Consider the following 19,145-nt stretch of genomic DNA (forward strand, 5'->3'; position numbering starts at 1 on the left):
GCACTCGGGGACTTAGCTGCGATCCAGAATCGCCTAAGTACAAATTTTCTCTGAGTGTGCACTAAACGTCGCACTCGGGAACTTAGCCGCGATCCAGAATCGCCTAAGTACAAACTTTCTCTGAGTGTGCACTAAATGTCGCACTCGGGGACTTAGCTGCGATCCAGAATAGCCTAAGTACTAACTTTCTCCGAGTGTGCACTAGACGTCGCACTCCGGAACTTAGCCGCGATCCAGAATCGCATAATTACAAACTTTCTCCGAGTGTGCACTAAACATCGCACTCGGGGACTTAGCTGCAATCCAGAATTGCCTAAGTACTAATTTTCTCCGAGTGTGCACTAAACGTCGTACTCGGGGACTTAACTGCGATCCAGAATCGCCTAAGTACTAACTCTCTCCGAGTGTGCACTAAACGTCGCACTCGGGGACTTAGCTGCGATCCAGAATCGCCTAAGTACTAACTTTCTCCGAGTGTGCACTAAATGTCGCACTCGGGGACTTAGCTGCGATCCAGAATCGCCTAAGTACTAACTTTCTCCGAGTGTGCACTAAAACGTCGAACTCGGGGACTTAGCTGCGATCCAAAATCGCCTAAGTACAAACTTTTCCGAGTGTGTACTCAAACGTCGCACTCGGGAACTTAGCCGCGATCCAGAATCGCCTAAGTACAAACTTTCTCCGAGTGTGCACTAAACGTCGCACTTGGGGACTTAGCTGTTATCCAGAATCGCCTAAGTACAAACTTTCTCCGAGTGTGCACTAAACGTCGCACTCGGGAACTTAGTCGCGATCCAGAATCGCCTAAGTACAAACTTTCTCTGAGTGTGCACTAAACGTCGCACTCGGGGACTTAGCTGCGATCCAGAATCGCCTAAGTACTAACTTTCTCCGAGTGTGCACTAAACGTCGCACTCGGGGACTTAGCTGCGATCCAGCATCGCCTAAGTACTAACTTTCTCCGAGTGTGCACTAAAACGTCGCACTCGGGGACTTAGCTGCGATCCAGAATCGCCTAAGTACAAAAATTTTCCGAGTGTGTACTCAGACGTTGCACTCGGGGACTTAGCTGCGATCCAGAATCGCCTAAGTACAAATTTTCTCTGAGTGTGCACTAAACGTCGCACTCGGGAACTTAGCCGCGATCCAGAATCGCCTAAGTACAAACTTTCTCTGAGTGTGCACTAAATGTCGCACTCGGGGACTTAGCTGCGATCCAGAATAGCCTAAGTACTAACTTTCTCCGAGTGTGCACTAGACGTCGCACTCCGGAACTTAGCCGCGATCCAGAATCGCATAATTACAAACTTTCTCCGAGTGTGCACTAAACATCGCACTCGGGGACTTAGCTGCAATCCAGAATTGCCTAAGTACTAATTTTCTCCGAGTGTGCACTAAACGTCGTACTCGGGGACTTAACTGCGATCCAGAATCGCCTAAGTACTAACTCTCTCCGAGTGTGCACTAAACGTCGCACTCGGGGACTTAGCGGCGATCCAGAATCGCCTAAGTACTAACTTTCTCCGAGTGTGCACTAAATGTCGCACTCGGGGACTTAGCTGCGATCCAGAATCGCCTAAGTACTAACTTTCTCCGAGTGTGCACTAAAACGTCGAACTCGGGGACTTAGCTGCGATCCAAAATCGCCTAAGTACAAACTTTTCCGAGTGTGTACTCAAACGTCGCACTCGGGAACTTAGCCGCGATCCAGAATCGCCTAAGTACAAACTTTCTCCGAGTGTGCACTAAACGTCGCACTTGGGGACTTAGCTGTTATCCAGAATCGCCTAAGTACAAACTTTCTCCGAGTGTGCACTAAACGTCGCACTCGGGAACTTAGTCGCGATCAGAATCACCTAAGTACAAACTTTCTCCGAGTGTGCACTAATGTCGCACTCGGGGACTTAGCTGCGTTCCAGAATCGCCTAAATACTAATTTTCTCCGAGTGTGCACTAAGAGTCGCACCAGGGGACTTAGCCGCAATCCAGAATCTCCTAAGTACTAACTTTCTCCGAGTGTGCACTAAACGTCGCACTCGGGGACTTAGCTGCAATCCAGAATCGCCTAAGTACTAATTTTCTCCGAGTGTGCACTAAACGTCGTACTCGGGGACTTAACTGCGATCCAGAATTGCCTAAGTACTAACTCTCTCCGAGTGTGCACTAAACGTCGCAGTCGGGGACTTAGCGGCGATCCAGAATCGCCTAAGTACTAACTTTCTCCGAGTGTGCACTAAACGTCGCACTCGGGGACTTAGCTGCGATCCAGAATCGCCTAAGTACTAACTCTCTCCGAGTGTGCACTAAACGTCGCAGTCGGGGACTTAGTGGCGATCCAGAATCGCCTAAGTACTAACTTTCTCCGAGTGTGCGCTAAACGTCGCACTCGGGGACTTAGCTGCGATCCAGAATCGCCTAAGTACTAACTCTCTCCGAGTGTGCACTAAACGTCGCAGTCGGGGACTTAGTGGCGATCCAGAATCGCCTAAGTACTAACTTTCTCCGAGTGTGCACTAAACGTCGCACTCGGGGACTTAGCTGCGATCCAGAATCGCCTAAGTACTAACTTTCTCCGAGTGTGCACTAAACGTCGCACTCGGGGACTTAGCTGCGATCCAGCATCGCCTAAGTACTAACTTTCTCCGAGTGTGCACTAAAACGTCGCACTCGGGGACTTAGCTGCGATCCAGAATCGCCTAAGTACAAAATTTTTCCGAGTGTGTACTCAAACGTTGCACTCGGGGACTTAGCTGCGATCCAGAATCGCCTAAGTACAAATTTTCTCTGAGTGTGCTCTAAACGTCGCACTCGGGAACTTAGCCGCGATCCAGAATCGCCTAAGTACAAACTTTCTCTGAGTGTGCACTAAATGTCGCACTCGGGGACTTAGCTGCGATCCAGAATAGCCTAAGTACTAACTTTCTCCGAGTGTGCACTAGACGTCGCACTCCGGAACTTAGCCGCGATCCAGAATCGCATAATTACAAACTTTCTCCGAGTGTGCACTAAACATCGCACTCGGGGACTTAGCTGCAATCCAGATTTGCCTAAGTACTAATTTTCTCCGAGTGTGCACTAAACGTCGTACTCGGGGACTTAACTGCGATCCAGAATCGCCTAAGTACTAACTCTCTCCGAGTGTGCACTAAACGTCGCACTCGGGGACTTAGCGGCGATCCAGAATCGCCTAAGTACTAACTTTCTCCGAGTGTGCACTAAATGTCGCACTCGGGGACTTAGCTGCGATCCAGAATCGCCTAAGTACTAACTTTCTCCGAGTGTGCACTAAAACGTCGAACTCGGGGACTTAGCTGCGATCCAAAATCGCCTAAGTACAAACTTTTCCGAGTGTGTACTCAAACGTCGCACTCGGGAACTTAGCCGCGATCCAGAATCGCCTAAGTACAAACTTTCTCCGAGTGTGCACTAAACGTCGCACTTGGGGACTTAGCTGTTATCCAGAATCGCCTAAGTACAAACTTTCTCCGAGTGTGCACTAAACGTCGCACTCGGGAACTTAGTCGCGATCAGAATCACCTAAGTACAAACTTTCTCCGAGTGTGCACTAAATGTCGCACTCGGGGACTTAGCTGCGTTCCAGAATCGCCTAAATACTAATTTTCTCCGAGTGTGCACTAAACGTCGCACTAGGGGACTTAGCTGCAATCCAGAATCTCCTAAGTACTAACTTTCTCCGAGTGTGCACTAAACGTCGCACTCGGGGACTTAGCTGCAATCCAGAATCGCCTAAGTACTAATTTTCTCCGAGTGTGCACTAAACGTCGTACTCGGGGACTTAACTGCGATCCAGAATTGCCTAAGTACTAACTCTCTCCGAGTGTGCACTAAACGTCACAGTCGGGGACTTAGCGGCATCCAGAATCGCCTAAGTACTAACTTTCTCCGAGTGTGCACTAAACGTCGCACTCGGGGACTTAGCTGCGATCCAGAATCGCCTAAGTACTAACTTTCTCCGAGTGTGCACTAAAACGTCGCACTCGGGGACTTAGCTGCGATCCAAAATCGCCTAAGTACAAACTTTTCCGAGTGTGTACTCAAACGTCGCACTCGGGAACTTAGCCGCGATCCAGAATCGCCTAAGTACAAACTTTCTCCGAGTGTGCACTAAACGTCGCACTCGGATAAGTACTAACTTTCTCCGAGTGTGCACTAAACGTCGCACCCGGGGACTTAGCTGCGATCCAGCATCGCCTAAGTACTAACTTTCTCCGAGTGTGCACTAAAACGTCGCACTCGGGGACTTAGCTGCGATCCAGAATCGCCTAAGTACTAACTTTCTCCGAGTGTGCACTAAACGTCGCACTCGGGAACTTTGCCGCGATCCAGAATCGCCTAAGTACAAACTTTCTCCGAGTGTGCACTAAACGTCGCACTCGGGGACTTAGCTGCGATCCAGAATCGCCTAAGTACTAATTCTCACCGAGTGTGCACTAAACGTCGCAGTCGGGGACTTAGCTGCGATCCAGAATCGCCTAAGTACTAACTTTCTCTGAGTGTGCACTAAACGTCGCACTCGGGGACTTAGCTGCGATCCAGAATCGCCTAAGTACTAACTTTCTCTGAGTGTGCACTAAACGTCGCACTCGGGGACTTAGCTGCGATCCAGAATCGCCTAAGTACTAACTTTCTCCGAGTGTGCACTAAAACGTCGCACTCGGGGACTTAGCTGCGATCCAGAATCGCCAAAGTACAAACTTTTTCCGAGTGTGTACTCAAACTTCGTACTCGGGAACTTAGCCGCGATCCAGAATCGCCTAAGTACAAACTTTCTCTGAGTGTGCACTAAACGTCCCTCTCGGGACATAGCTGCGATCCAGAATCGCCTAAGTACTAACTTTCTCCGACTGTGCACTAAACGTCGCACTCGGGAACTTAGTCGCGATCCAGAATCGCCTAAGTACAAACTTTCTCCGAGTGTGCACTAAACGTCGCACTCGCGGACTTAGCTGCGATCCAGAATCGCCTAAGTACTTATTTCGTCCGAGTGTGCACTAAACGTCGCACTCGGATAAGTACTAACTTTCTCCGAGTGTGCACTAAACGACGCACTCGGGGACTTAGCTGCGATCCAGCATCGCCTAAGTACTAACTTTCTCCGAGTGTGCACTAAAACGTCGCACTCGGGGACTTAGCTGCGATCCAGAATCGCCTAAGTACAAATTTTTTCCGAGTGTGTACTCAAACGTTGCACTCGGGGACTTAGCTGCGATCCAGAATCGCCTAAGTACAAATTTTCTCCGAGTGTGCTCTAAACGTCGCACTCGGGAACTTAGCCGCGATCCAGAATCGCCTAAGTACAAACTTTCTCTGAGTGTGCACTAAATGTCGCACTCGGGGACTTAGCTGCGATCCAGAATAGCCTAAGTACTAACTTTCTCCGAGTGTGCACTAGACGTCGCACTCCGGAACTTAGCCGCGATCCAGAATCGCATAATTACAAACTTTCTCCGAGTGTGCACTAAACATCGCACTCGGGGACTTAGCTGCAATCCAGAATTGCCTAAGTACTAATTTTCTCCGAGTGTGCACTAAACGTCGTACTCGGGGACTTAACTGCGATCCAGAATCGCCTAAGTACTAACTCTCTCCGAGTGTGCACTAAACGTCGCACTCGGGGACTTAGCTGCGATCCAGAATCGCCTAAGTACTAACTTTCTCCGAGTGTGCACTAAACGTCGCACTCGGGGACTTAGCTGCGATCCAGAATCGCCTAAGTACTAACTCTCTCCGAGTGTGCACTAAACGTCGCAGTCGGGGACTTAGCGGCGATCCAGAATCGCCTAAGTACTAACTTTCTCCGAGTGTGCACTAAACGTCGCACTTGGGGACTTAGCTGCGATCCAGAATCGCCTAAGTACTAACTTTCTCCGAGTGTGCACTAAACGTCGCACTCGGGGACTTAGCTGCGATCCAGCATCGCCTAAGTACTAACTTTCTCCGAGTGTGCACTAAAACGTCGCACTCGGGGACTTAGCTGCGATCCAGAATCGCCTAAGTACAAAATTTTTCCGAGTGTGTACTCAAACGTTGCACTCGGGGACTTAGCTGCGATCCAGAATCGCCTAAGTACAAATTTTCTCTGAGTGTGCACTAAACGTCGCACTCGGGAACTTAGCCGCGATCCAGAATCGCCTAAGTACAAACTTTCTCTGAGTGTGCACTAAATGTCGCACTCGGGGACTTAGCTGCGATCCAGCATCGCCTAAGTACTAACTTTCTCCGAGTGTGCACTAAAACGTCGCACTCGGGGACTTAGCTGCGATCCAGAATCGCCTAAGTACAAATTTTTTCCGAGTGTGTACTCAAACGTTGCACTCGGGGACTTAGCTGCGATCCAGAATCGCCTAAGTACAAATTTTCTCCGAGTGTGCACTAAACGTCGCACTCGAGAACTTAGCCGCGATCCAGAATCGCCTAAGTACAAACTTTCTCTGAGTGTGCACTAAATGTCGCACTCGGGGACTTAGCTGCGATCCAGAATAGCCTAAGTACTAACTTTCTCCGAGTGTGCACTAGACGTCGCACTCCGGAACTTAGTCGCGATCCAGAATCGCATAATTACAAACTTTCTCCGAGTGTGCACTAAACATCGCACTCGGGGACTTAGCTGCAATCCAGAATTGCCTAAGTACTAATTTTCTCCGAGTGTGCACTAAACGTCGTACTCGGGGACTTAACTGCGATCCAGAATCGCCTAAGTACTAACTCTCTCCGAGTGTGCACTAAACGTCGCACTCGGGGACTTAGCGGCGATCCAGAATCGCCTAAGTACTAACTTTCTCCGAGTGTGCACTAAACGTCGCACTCGGGGACTTAGCTGCGATCCAGAATTGCCTAAGTACTAACTTTCTCCGAGTGTGCACTAAAACGTCGCACTCGGGGACTTAGCTGCGATCCAAAATCGCCTAAGTACAAACTTTTCCGAGTGTGTACTCAAACGTCGCACTCGGGAACTTAGCCGCGATCCAGAATCGCCTAAGTACAAACTTTCTCCGAGTGTGCACTAAACGTCGCACTTGGGGACTTAGCTGTTATCCAGAATCGCCTAAGTACAAACTTTCTCCGAGTGTGCACTAAATGCCGCACTCGGGAACTTAGTCGCGATCAGAATCACCTAAGTACAAACTTTCTCCGAGTGTGCACTAAATGTCGCACTCGGGGACTTAGCTGCGTTCCAGAATCGCCTAAATACTAATTTTCTCCGAGTGTGCACTAAACGTCGCACTCGGGGACTTAGCTGCAATCCAGAATCTCCTAAGTACTAACTTTCTCCGAGTGTGCACTAAACGTCGCACTCGGGGACTTAGCTGCAATCCAGAATCGCCTAAGTACTAATTTTCTCCGAGTGTGCACTAAACGTCGTACTCGGGGACTTAACTGCGATCCAGAATTGCCTAAGTACTAACTCTCTCCGAGTGTGCACTATACGTCGCAGTCGGGGACTTAGCGGCGATCCAGAATCGCCTAAGTACTAACTTTCTCCGAGTGTGCACTAAACGTCGCACTCGGGGACTTAGCTGCGATCCAGAATCGCCTAAGTACTAACTTTCTCCGAGTGTGCACTAAAACGTCGCACTCGGGGACTTAGCTGCGATCCAAAATCGCCTAAGTACAAACTTTTCCGAGTGTGTACTCAAACGTCGCACTCGGGAACTTAGCCGCGATCCAGAATCGCCTAGGTACAAACTTTCTCCGAGTGTGCACTAAACGTCGCACTCGGATAAGTACTAACTTTCTCCGAGTGTGCACTAAACGTCGCACTCGGGGACTTAGCTGCGATCCAGCATCGCCTAAGTACTAACTTTCTCCGAGTGTGCACTAAAACGTCGCACTCGGGGACTTAGCTGCGATCCAGAATCGCCTAAGTACTAACTTTCTCCGAGTGTGCACTAAACGTCGCACTCGGGAACTTTGCCGCGATCCAGAATCGCCTAAGTACAAACTTTCTCCGAGTGTGCACTAAACGTCGCACTCGGGGACTTAGCTGCGATCCAGAATCGCCTAAGTACTAATTCTCACCGAGTGTGCACTAAACGTCGCAGTCGGGGACTTAGCTGCGATCCAGAATCGCCTAAGTACTAACTTTCTCTGAGTGTGCACTAAACGTCGCACTCGGGGACTTAGCTGCGATCCAGAATCGCCTAAGTACTAACTTTCTCTGAGTGTGCACTAAACGTCGCACTCGGGGACTTAGCTGCGATCCAGAATCGCCTAAGTACTAACTTTCTCCGAGTGTGCACTAAAACGTCGCAATCGGGGACTTAGCTGCGATCCAGAATCGCCAAAGTACAAACTTTTTCCGAGTGTGTACTCAAATTTCGTACTCGGGAACTTAGCCGCGATCCAGAATCACCTAAGTACAAACTTTCTCTGAGTGTGCACTAAACGTCCCTCTCGGGACTTAGCTGCGATCCAGAATCGCCTAAGTACTAACTTTCTCCGACTGTGCACTAAACGTCGCACTCGGGAACTTAGTCGCGATCCAGAATCGCCTAAGTACAAACTTTCTCCGAGTGTGCACTAAACGTCGCACTCGCGGACTTAGCTGCGATCCAGAATCGCCTAAGTACTTATTTCGTCCGAGTGTGCACTAAACGTCGCACTCGGATAAGTACTAACTTTCTCCGAGTGTGCACTAAACGTCGCACTCGGGGACTTAGCTGCGATCCAGAATCGCCTAAGTACTAAGTTTCTCCGAGTGTGCACTAAACGTCGCACTCGGGGACTTAGCTGTGATCCAGCATCGCCTAAGTACTAACTTTCTCCGAGTGTGCACTAAAACGTCGCACTCGGGGACTTAGCTGCGATCCAGAATCGCTTAAGTACAAAATTTTTCCGAGTGTGTACTCAAACGTTGCACTCGGGGACTTAGCTGCGATCCAGAATCGCCTAAGTACAAATTTTCTCCGAGTGTGCACTAAACGTCGCACTCGGGAACTTAGCCGCGATCCAGAATCGCCTAAGTACAAACTTTCTCTGAGTGTGCACTAAATGTCGCACACGGGGACTTAGCTGCGATCAAGAATAGCCTAAGTACTAACTTTCTCCGAGTGTGCACTAGACGTCGCACTCCGGAACTTAGCCGCGATCCAGAATCGCATAATTACAAACTTTCTCCGAGTGTGCACTAAACATCGCACTCGGGGACTTAGCTGCAATCCAGAATTGCCTAAGTACTAATTTTCTCCGAGTGTGCACTAAACGTCGTACTCGGGGACTTAACTGCGATCCAGAATCGCCTAAGTACTAACTCTCTCCGAATGTGCACTAAACGTCGCACTCGGGGACTTAGCGGCGATCCAGAATCGCCTAAGTACTAACTTTCTCCGAGTGTGCACTAAACGTCGCACTCAGGGACTTAGCTGCGATCCAGAATCGCCTAAGTACTAAGTTTCTCCGAGTGTGCACTAAAACTTCGCACTCGGGGACTTAGCTGCGATCCAAAATCGCCTAAGTACAAACTTTTCCGAGTGTGTACTCAAACGTCGCACTCGAGAACTTAGCCGCGATCCAGAATCGCCTAAGTACAAACTTTCTCCGAGTGTGCACTAAACGTCGCACTTGGGGACTTAGCTGTTATCCAGAATCGCCTAAGTACAAACTTTCTCCGAGTGTGCACTAAACGTCGCACTCGGGAACTTAGTCGCGATCAGAATCACCTAAGTACAAACTTTCTCCGAGTGTGCACTAAATGTCGCACTCGGGGACTTAGCTGCGTTCCAGAATCTCCTAAATTCTAATTTTCTCCGAGTGTGCACTAAACGTCGCACTCGGGGACTTAGCTGCAATCCAGAATCTCCTAAGTACTAACTTTCTCCGAGTGTGCACTAAACATCGCACTCGGGGACTTAGCTGCAATCCAGAATCGCCTAAGTACTAATTTTCTCCGAGTGTGCACTAAACGTCGTACTCGGGGACTTAACTGCGATCCAGAATCGCCTAAGTACTAACTCTCTCCGAGTGTGCACTAAACGTCGCAGTCGGGGACTTAGCGGCGATCCAGAATCGCCTAAGTACTAACTTTCTCCGAGTGTGCACTAAACGTCGCACTCGGGGACTTAGCTGCGATCCAGAATTGCCTAAGTACTAACTTTCTCCGAGTCTGCACTAAAACGTCGCACTCGGGGACTTAGCTGCGATCCAAAATCGCCTAAGTACAAACTTTTCCGAGTGTGTACTCAAACGTCGCACTCGGGAACTTAGCCGCGATCCAGAATCGCCTAAGTACAAACTTTCTCCGAGTGTGCACTAAACGTCGCACTCGGATAAGTACTAACTTTCTCCGAGTGTGCACTAAACGTCGCACTCGGGGACTTAGCTGCGATCCAGAATCGCCTACGTACTAACTTTCTCCGAGTGTGCACTAAACGTCGCACTCGGGGACTTAGCTGCGATCCAGCATCGCCTAAGTACTAACTTTCTCCGAGTGTGCACTAAAATGTCGCACTCGGGGACTTAGCTGCGATCCAGAATCGCCTAAGTACAAATTTTTTCCGAGTGTGTACTCAAACGTTGCACTCGGGGACTTAGCTGCGATCCAGAATCGCCTAAGTACAAATTTTCTCCGAGTGTGCACTAAACGTCGCACTCGGGAACTTAGCCGCGATCCAGAATCACTAAGTACAAACTTTCTCTGAGTGTGCACTAAATGTCGCACTCGGGGACTTAGCTGCGATCCAGAATAGCCTAAGTACTAACTTTCTCCGAGTGTGCACTAGACGTCGCACTCCGGAACTTAGCCGCGATCCAGAATCGCATAATTACAAACTTTCTCCGAGTGTGCACTAAACATCGCACTCGGGGACTTAGCTGCAATCCAGAATTGCCTAAGTACTAATTTTCTCCGAGTGTGCACTAAACGTCGTACTTGGGGACTTAACTGCGATCTAGAATCGCCTAAGTACTAACTCTCTCCGAGTGTGCACTAAACGTCGCACTCGGGGACTTAGCGGCGATCCAGAATCGCCTAAGTACTAACTTTCTCCGAGTGTGCACTAAACGTCGCACTCGGGGACTTAGCTGCGATCCAGAATCGCCTAAGTACTAACTCTCTCCGAGTGTGCACTAAACGTCGCAGTCGGGGACTTAGCGGCGATCCAGAATCGCCTAAGTCCTAACTTTCTCCGAGTCTGCACTAAACGTCGCACTCGGGGACTTAGCTCCGATCCAGAATCGCCTAAGTACTAACTTTCTCCGAGTGTGCACTAAAAGTCGCACTCGGGGACTTAGCTGCGATCCAGCATCGCCTAAGTACTAACTTTCTCCGAGTGTGCACTAAAACGTCGCACTCGGGGACTTAGCTGCGATCCAGAATCGCCTAAGTACAAAATTTTTCCGAGTGTGTACTCAAACGTTGCACTCAGGGACTTAGCTGCGATCCAGAATCGCCTAAGTACAAATTTTCTCTGAGTGTGCACTAAACGTCGCACTCGGGAACTTAGCCGCGATCCAGAATCGCCTAAGTACAAACTTTCTCTGAGTGTGCACTAAATGTCGCACTCGGGGACTTAGCTGCGATCCAGAATAGCCTAAGTACTAACTTTCTCCGAGTGTGCACTAGACGTCGCACTCCGGAACTTAGCCGCGATCCAGAATCGCATAATTACAAACTTTCTCCGAGTGTGCACTAAACGTCGCACTCGGGGACTTAGCTGCAATCCAGAATTGCCTAAGTACTAATTTTCTCCGAGTGTGCACTAAACGTCGTACTCGGGGACTTAACTGCGATCCAGAATCGCCTAAGTACTAACTCTCTCCGAGTGTGCACTAAACGTCGCACTCGGGGACTTAGCGGCGATCCAGAATCGCCTAAGTACTAACTTTCTCCGAGTGTGCACTAAACGTCGCACTCGGGGACTTAGCTGCGATCCAGAATCGCCTAAGTACTAACTTTCTCCGAGTGTGCACTAAAACGTCGCACTCGGGGACTTAGCTGCGATCCAAAATCGCCAAAGTACAAACTTTTCCGAGTGTGTACTCAAACGTTGCACTCGGGGACTTAGCCGCGATCCAGAATCGCCTAAGTACAAACTTTCTCCGAGTGTGCACTAAACGTCGCACTTGGGGACTTAGCTGTTATCCAGAATCGCCTAAGTACAAACTTTCTCCGAGTGTGCACTAAACGTGGCAATCGGGAACTTAGTCGCGATCAGAATCGCCTAAGTACAAACTTTCTCCGAGTGTGCACTAAATGTCGCACTCGGGGACTTAGCTGCGTTCCAGAATCGCCTAAATACTAATTTTCTCCGAGTGTGCACTAAACGTCGCACTCGGGGACTTAGCTGCAATCCAGAATCTCCTAAGTACTAACTTTCTCCGAGTGTGCACTAAACGTCGCACTCGGGGTCTTAGCTGTGATCCAGAATCGCCTAAGTATTAACTTTCTACGAGTGTGCACTAAACATCGCACTCGGGGACTTAGCTGCGATCCAGAATCGCCTAAGTACTAACTTTCTCCGAGTGTGCACTAAAACATCGCACTCGGGGACTTAGCTGCGATCCAGAATCGCCTAAGTACAAACTTTTTCCGAGTGTGTACTCAAAAGTCGCCCTCGGGGACTTAGCTGCGATCCAGAATCGCCTAAGTATAAACTTTTTCCGGGTGTGTACTAAAACGTCGCACTCGGGGACTTAGCTGTGATCCAGAATCGCCTAAGTACAAACTTTTTCCGAGTGCGTACTCAAACGTCACACTCGGGGACTTAGCTGCGATCCAGAATCGCCTAAGTACAAATTTTTTCCGAGTGTGTACTCATACGTCGCACTCGGGGACTTAGTTGCAATCCAGAATCGCCTAAGTACAAATTATTTCCGAGTGTGTACTAAAACGTCACACTCGGCGACTTAGCTGCGATCCAGAATCGTCTAAGTATTAACTTTCTCCGAGTGTGCACTAAACGTCGCACTCGGGGACTTAGCTGCGATCCAGAATCGCCTAAATACTAACTTTCTCCGAGGGTGCACTAAACGTCGCACTCGGGGACTTGTCTGCGACCAAGAATCGCCTAAGTACAAACTTTCTCCGAGTGTGCACTAAACGTCGCACTCGTGGACTTAGCTGCGATCCAGAATCGCCTAAGTACTAATTTTCTCCGAGTGTGCACTAAACGTCGCACTCGGATAAGTACTAACTTTCTCCGAGTGTGCACGAAACGTCGGACTCGGGGACTTAGCTGCGATCCAGAATCGCCTAAGTACTAACTTTCTCCGAGTGTGCACTAAACGTCGCACTCGGGGACTTAGCTGCGATCCAGAATCGCCTAAGTACTAACTTTCTCCGAGTGTGCACTAAAACGTCGCACTCGGGGACTTAGCTGCGATCCAGAATCGCCTAAGTACAAACTTTTTCCGAGTGTGTACTCAAACGTCGCACTCGGGAACTTAGCCGCGATCCAGAATCGCCTAAGTACAAACTTTCTCCGAGTGTGCACTAAACGTCGCACTCGGGGACTTAGCTGCGATCCAGAATTGCCTAAGTACAAACTTTCTCCGAGTGTGCACTAAACATCGTACTCGGGAACTTAGTCGCGATCAGAATTGCCTAAGTACAAACTTTCTCCAGTGTGCACTAAATGTCGCACTCGGGGACTTAGCTGCGATCCAGAATCGCCTAAGTACTAATTTTCTCCGAGTGTGCACTAAACGTCGCACTCGGGGACTTAGCTGCAATCCAGAATTGCCTAAGTACTAACTTTCTCCGAGTGTGCACTAAACGTCGCACTCGGGGACTTGGCTGCGATCCAGAATCGCCTAAGTATTAACTTTCTCCGAGTGTGCAATAAACATCGCACTCGAGGACTTAGCTGCGATCCAGAATCGCCTAAGTACTAACTTTCTCCGAGTGTGCACTAAAACGTCGCACTCGGGGACTTAGCTGCGATCCAGAATCGCCTAAGTACAAACTTTTTCCGAGTGTGTACTCAAACGTCGCACTCGGGGACTTAGCTGCGATCCAGAATCGCCTAAGTACAAACTTTTTCCGAGTGTGTACTCAAACGTCGCACTCGAGGACTTAGCTCTGATCCAGAATCGCCTAAGTACAAACTTTTTCCGAGTGTGTACTCAAACGTCGCACTCGGGGACTTAGTTGCGATCCAAAATCGCCTAAGTACAAACTATTTCCGAGTGTGTACTAAAACGTCACACTCGGGGACTTAGCTGCGATCCAGAATCGTCTAAGTATTAACTTTCTCCGAGTGTGCACTAAAAGTCGCACTCGGGGACTTAGCTGTGATCCAGAATCGCCTATGTACTAACTTTCTCCGAGGGTGCACTAAACGTCGCACTCGGGGACTTGTCTGCGACCAAGAATCACCTAAGTACAAACTTTCTCCGAGTGTGCACTAAACGTCGCACTCGGGGACTTAGCTGCGATCCAGAATCGCCTAAGTACTAATTTTCTCCGAGTGTGCACTAAACGTCGCACTCGGATAAGTACTAACTTTCTCCGAGTGTGCACTAAACGTCGCACTCGGGGACTTAGCTGCGATCCAGAATCGCCTAAGTACTAACTTTCTCCGAGTGTGCACTAAACGTCGCACTCGGGGACTTAGCTGCGATGCAGAATCGCCTAAGTACTAACTTTCTCCGGGTGTGCACTAAAATGTCGCACTCGGGGACTTAGCTGCGATCCAGAATCACCTAAGTACAAAATTTTTCCGAGTGTGTACTCAAACGTCGCACTCGGGGACTTAGCTGCGATCTAGAATCGCCTAAGTACAAATTTTCTCCGAGTGTGCACTAAACGTCGCATTCGGGAACTTAGCCGCGATCCAGAATCGCCTAAGTACAAACTTTCTCTGAGTGTGCACTAAATGTCGCACTCGGGGACTTAGTTGCGATCCAGAATCGCCTAAGTACTAACTTTTTCGAGTGTGCACTAGACGTCGCACTCGCGAACTTAGCCGCGATCCAGAATCTCCTAAGTACAAACTTTCTCCGAGTGTGCACTAAACATCGCACTCGGGGACTTAGCTGCGATCCAGAATCGCCTAAGTACAATTTTTCTCCGAGTATGCACTAAACGTCGCACTCGGGGACTTGGCTGCGATCCAGAATCGCCTAAGTACTAACTCTCTCCGAGTGTGCACTAAACGTCGCACTCGGGGACTTAGCTGCGATCCAGAATCGCCTAAGTACTAACTTTCTCCGAGTGTGCACTAAAACGTCGCACTCGGGGACTTAGCTGCGATCCAGAATCGCCTAAGTACAAACTTTTTCCGAGTGTGTACTCAAACGTCGCACTCGGGAACTTAGCCGCGATCCAGAATCGCCTAAGTACAAACTTTCTACAAGTGTGCACTAAACCTCGCACTCGGGGACTTAGCTGCGATCCAGAATCGCCTAAGTACAAACTTTCTCCGAGTGTGCACTAAACGTCGCACTCGGGAACTTAGTCGCGGTCAGAATCGCCTAAGTACAAACTTTCTCCGAGTGTGCACTAAATGTCGCACTCGAGGACTTAGCTGCGATCCAGAATCGCCTAAGTACTAATTTTCTCCGAGTGTGCACTAAACGTCGCACTCGGGGACTTAGCTGCGATCCAGAATCGCCTAAGTACTAACTTTCTCCGAGTGTGCACTAAAAGTCGCACTCGGGGACTTAGCTGCGATCCAGAATGGCCTAACTATTAACTTTCTCCGAGTGTGCACTAAACATCGCAATCGGGGACTTAGCTGCGATCCAGAATCGCCTAAGTACTAACTTTCGCCGAGTGTGCACTAAAACGTCGCACTCGGGGACTTAGCTGCGATCCAGAATCGCCTAAGTACAAACTTTTTCCGAGTGTGTACTCAAACGTCGCACTCGGGGACTTAGCTGCGATCCAGAATCGCCTAAGTACAATCTTTTTCCGAGTGTGTACTAAAACGTCGCACTCGGGGACTTAGCTATGATCCAGAAGCACCTAAGTACAAACTTTTTTCGAGTGTGTACTCAAACGTCACACTCGGGGACTTAGCTGCGATCCAGAATCGCCTAAGTACAAACTTTTTCCGAGTGTGTACTCAAACGTCACACTCGGGGACTTAGTTGCGATCCAGAATCGCCTAAGTACAAACTTTTTCCGAGTGTGTACTAAAACGTCACACTCGGGGACTTAGCTGCGATCCAGAATCGTCTAAGTATTAACTTTCTCCGAGTGTGCACTAAACGTCGCACTCGGGGACTTAGCCGCGATCCAGAATCGCCTGAGTACTTACTTTCTCCGAGGGTGCACTAACTGTCGCACTCAGGGACTTGTCTGCGACCAATAATCGCCTAAGTAGAAAGCTTCCTTCGAGTGTATCTTAGAGATCCCATCGGAGGCTTAGCAGACCCTCATCGAGGCTCATGTAGATGTCAAGACAACTGACAATTACATGAGTAGCAGAATCTCATTGAGGCTCATGTAGATGTCAAGACAACTGACAATCACATGAGTAGCAACTCGCTCCGAGTACGACCTTACAGTCGCCCTTGAAGACATAGCTGCGATCACGAATCGCCTAAGTACACAATTGCCTTCGAGTGTATCCTACAGATCCACTCGGAGACTCAGCAGACCCTCATTGAGGCTCATGCACATGTCAAGACAAATGACAACTACATGCTCCGCATGTTTGCTACTGGCTTCACCAAGAAACGCCAAACAAAAACCACGAGCCAAAATCGTGTCAACAATTCTTTCGGAAAGGAGGAGCAAAAGATTCGATTCAAATTCAAAGTTCGTCTAAAGATAGTTGGTTCGGTGTAGATCAAGCTTACCCACCCCGAACCACGCATGTGACGGCCAACAGCAGTGGCCAAAGTTTGATACAACTACCACTCGGCATACCGAGGTAATGTTTTTTCACGCGTCATCAGGACTGACACTGGGACTGGCAGGCTCCACGAAAGTGTCGAGGTCGATCCCATCTGTGATGCGAGTGGCGCTCTCAAGGATGGTCTCCATGAAGTCTTCGAATCAAAGCTTCTTCGTGTTGGCGACCTGCAGCACTTTCAGCTTCTCTTCGCGAGCCTCCTTGTAGTGCACTCGGACCAGCGACAGCGCCACGTCCGCACCACAGAGAGCAGCAGACTTCTTCCACGCCTGCACTTGGTTCGGGACGTCCTCCAGCCGAGTCATCAACCCTTCCATCTCCCGCCGGGACTCGTCTTCGGGCCACAGCTCCTTGTCGATTCGGCCGACGACCTCTCTTAGGCGACCGATGAAAGGTCCCACTTTGCCCAAGCGAATATGTGCTCGGAGCATGTCTCGATTGGCGTCGTCGCTGAGTGGAACGTTCGGAATAACCGACTGCTCAACGTCAGCTGCTTTAGCCTCAGCGTCCATACAAAAATCTGCAAAGACAAGACGAGCAGAAAGTTAGCACAGAATGAAATACACAGTCAAGAAGCACTTGGAATAAACTCACCACCGAGCAGCGCAATCATCTTCCTAGCCCAGTCACTGACGTACTTCTCTTGCGATATACACCGACTGTTCAACGACCTCATCTGACCCATCAGCTCAGTTCTTTGTTTCCCCATTTTCTCCATTTCGGCAACCAATGCCTGGTTTGCCTCACGGGACTCCTCCAAGCACTTCTCTCGTTCAGCCAGAGCACCCTTCACACCAGCCAAGTCATGCACTGCTGCCTCCAGTTCTGCAGCAAGATGAATCTTTTCAGCCTTCAGAGTGTTGTACGCAGATCCCATCTCGCAAGTCTTCTGCAAATCAGCGCGAAGAGAAGATCAGACAAATTCAACAAGGAAAACAATAAAAAGTCCAAGTTCTTCAGACCCTTGCCGACGCAAGCAGTCGACAGCGGTCTCAGGGACTACACCCAGTGGGTTCACTAAGAGTGACCCCACTGGCATGAAGCTCAAACAGGTCCGCCCTATTGAGATACTTAACAAAAAACAAGCCTATGAGGCTACTACAACCCGACCTGAGTAAAATTACTCTCGGGGACTAATCCAGTAGGTGCACTCGAAGTGCCCCCACCGGTAACATTCGCACCAATTAGTTTTGATCCGATCAAGTTAGATAAAATGTATATAAAAACAACTGCCGGTGCAAGCACTCGACAGAAGTCTCGGGGACTACACCCACTGGGTTCACTAAGAGTGAACCCACTGCAAAATAATCATACTGTATCCGAGTATATTGCTTAAACACTTAGTGGGTTACAAGGGGAAAGTAAATACTTACTAGCCCACTTACTCGGATATCATCCCGGAGTTCCAAGCTTCGCTTGTACACAGACGCGATGGAGTCGTACGCTCTCTTGGCATCACCCGCCATCAACTTCGCCTGCACCATGGCCCCCTTGGTAGCTCCCACCTGATCTTCCAAGAGGCGCTAGGCGTCGTACTGGACGGTCGACGGACCTGGAACCACAAGAGATTCCTTGGGCATCCCAAGTCCTGCTCCAATCGGTTCAGTAGCGATGAGCGCCGTTTCAGTCAACGGCATCGTCTCAATTGGCGGTGCGTCCATGGCGGGAGTAGTAACAGATGGAACAGCCTCAAGGACAGGCACCGCAGATTGCTTGGACCTCTTCTGATCGTCCTCCTCCACATGAATCACCTCTGAAGGAAGCTCGACCGAACGACGTGAGACCACAGGAAAAAGGGCAAGACCAAAGACAGAATTCGTGAAACAATAATGTAAGCTCTCGGAGTCGCCACGACGTACCTTGCTAGGATGTGATAACGTTGTCCGTATCCATGGGATCGTCTCCCTGGCGTGGCAGAGAAGTGGCGGAGGTGGCAGCTCTGTCGAGTAAAATTCACTCGACCAATAAGCATGAGTTCAATCCAATACTGGAAGAAGATAGAAGAACAATACACTTACGCTGAGGCGACGGGAACGGCGATCCTCATCCTCGGCAAAGCCTTCCGAGGCTTGGATCCACTCGGTTTGGCCACCTTAGAGGGCTGGCCCGCGGGCTCAGCAGCAGAGTCCCTGGTCCTCTTTATGCTCCGAGCACTCGGAACCACGGGAGTAGCTGGCAAGGCACTCGAAACCACAGGAGGAGCTGGCGGGGCACTCGAGGACGCTGGAGGAGCCGACGGAGCCACGGGTTCGTGACGGCGTTTAGTTCGAGGCTCTGGTGGTGGGGGTGGCGAGTTTTGTTCCTCATCTTCCCCCTCTTCTTCAT

Source organism: Hordeum vulgare, chromosome 1H, assembly GCF_904849725.1.
Source record: "Hordeum vulgare subsp. vulgare chromosome 1H, MorexV3_pseudomolecules_assembly, whole genome shotgun sequence".
In the NCBI taxonomy this organism is placed as follows: Eukaryota; Viridiplantae; Streptophyta; class Magnoliopsida; order Poales; family Poaceae; genus Hordeum; species Hordeum vulgare.